This window comes from Diaphorina citri, unplaced genomic scaffold (assembly GCF_000475195.1).
Source record: "Diaphorina citri unplaced genomic scaffold, Diaci psyllid genome assembly version 1.1 scaffold17501, whole genome shotgun sequence".
NCBI lineage: Eukaryota > Metazoa > Arthropoda > Insecta > Hemiptera > Psyllidae > Diaphorina > Diaphorina citri.
The window spans coordinates 8333-10581 of record NW_007394856.1 but is presented as its reverse complement, the minus strand read 5'-3'; the positions used below and the strand labels follow the sequence as shown (position 1 = coordinate 10581).

The window sequence follows — 2249 nt, the reverse complement described above, 5'->3', positions numbered from 1 at the left end:
TTTTTTTTTTAACTCATTGTCATATTTTCGTTGTGTTCGTTGGGATTTCAATCGGACATCCTTCTGATGAATGTTTTTTTGCGTATTGGAATTTTTCTTTTTCTTTCTTGCAGGCAGCGTTTTACCGGGGTTTAATTCAGACCAAATTTGCCTTAGATCTGATATTTGTCTTAGTCTATTCTCTGGATCGATAAGTGGGTTCCCATCAAGATAACCTCCCTCTATATTTAGTTTATTGAAAGAGGTGAAGGAGGAGGAGGGATTACTCCAACCGTTGATGCCTGCACTCTCCTGCCAGTTATTGATTAATGCAGAGGCCGTTGTGGTGGTGATTGCAATACAAATCAACATAAACACAATTGAGATCTTCATCACCACCTTGTCTGGAAAGTGGAAACAAATCCAAGTTGTGTATTACTTACATGCTTTTATTGAACTTGTTTAGTTCTTCGTATGCATTTATATGGAATATTGTATGGGTGTCTGACAGGGGAAATTCCAGTTCAAGTCGGATTAGATCAAGGCCTAGTCGTGAGTCCGTACTTGTTTGACTTCATTGACCAAACGATAATGATTTCTATGATTTAACTCGACAGTTTTGCTTTTTGTTTAGGTGTTTGAATGTTTGTTTGTACCGCTATAACTCGCGATTGCCTAGTCCGATTTTCATGAAATTTGGTGCTATGTACTTGAGGTTGAAACATGAATGCACGTCGATGATTTTAGGGGATTGGGGTCCCTACACTGCACTGAGCGGAGTCCATTTTGGTGCTCGAATTTAATCCTCCAGAACATTCTATGAGTCATCACCATAAACACTTTACCCTAATTCTAGATAAGTCAATTTGTTTAATAAGAGGATGCAAATACATAAAATAACAATCAGAATAATAATACATAATAATAATAATAAGAAAATTAGACAAACTTGTAGTGTTAACTGGACAGATAACGGATCACTCATGTAATGTCTCGGGATTTTTTTAGTGTTCAACGAGCCCAGATCCTTTAGTCTTTTCTTCAAAATCTCTTGAACACACAGCAACAACGAATGACACGAAGAAAAAAAGATATAGTAGGTACTGATCCAACAATCCAGATGGACACAGGTGAGAGTAAGACGGGCTTGGGTGATAGTTATTATGACACTGTTATAAAGATCAGTGTGAGTTGACTTGAGACGGAAGATTACTTGACTTCTTAAGTAACTATTGTTTTTTATTTTACTTCCCTTCCTTAATTGTCTCCAATAAATCTTTTTGTTGTTACTTGTAATGATTTGTGTTCAGTTCAATTGTTAAAACAGCTCTTCGGGCTGCGACCAGTTGGGTCTGAAACCCACTCGAGACAGTTAAAATCCATAATAATAATAAAAAAACATTTATTAAAATGCCTCTCCAACTAACAAAACACTCAACTAACGCTAAATACCCAAACTAAGACTAGAGTATATTTTAAGTCGCTTTTTTTTCCGGTTTTCGTATTCGGAAATCCGGTGTGTTCCCGCCCGACTTTCTGCTTTTTAGCTTGTACTGTGACACACCCTTCCCAGTACCGACCCTTAAAAGGATAGGAATTTTGAAATGTCCCTTAATTTTTGAAAGCAAGTTTTCAATGCTCTCCCCCCCCGACGCCGTAGAATGCACTTGGTAATGACCTACGATCACATGGCACAGCTAATAAATTGGCGGGTCACGAAGAAGTTTCACCACAAAGATGGCGACGTGTGAAAAGTTCCTCAGAGAAAGGCGCTGAAACTCTCGTGACTATAATGTAATCCTACACCAAATGTACACGCGATTCGCTACACCCCAGTGGGGTCCACCTAACATTACCATTATTTTTAATGAAAAATAAGTTGTTTTATTTTATTGAATGTTATAACTCTTTTGTTTTATTATATGTATATTTCCTATATATATTTTTATTTATTTACATATAAAAGGAAACCGAACAACCTTACGAAATAATAGCACGACATGGAGAGCTATATCTCAACTTGCAAATCTCAAAGCCTTTGGGGTCAGTGAGTTAACCGAAGGCCGGCGGGTCAAACACATCTAAGCTCTATTTACACAAATGGACAGTCAACTACACGAATGTCTTTGTTAGAGCATTAGAACTCTCTCTCCTCTCTCTCTCCTCCTCTTCTCTTCTCTCTTCTCCTCTTCCTCTCTCCTTCTCTCTCTCTCTCTCTCTCTCTCTCTCCCTCCTCTCTCTCTCTCTCAGGATAAGAATAATTTTGAACT

At 37.9% G+C, this 2249-nt stretch overlaps 1 long non-coding RNA gene across 1 annotated transcript in view; it reads right to left on the bottom strand.

Annotated features, from left to right (window-relative positions):
- LOC103523221 overlaps positions 1-2249 on the bottom strand; it is a 10377-nt gene continuing 8128 nt past the window's right edge. The window contains exon 2 of the long non-coding RNA XR_542051.3: positions 1-383. This is a non-coding gene — a long non-coding RNA (uncharacterized LOC103523221). The remainder of the gene's footprint in view (positions 384-2249) is intronic.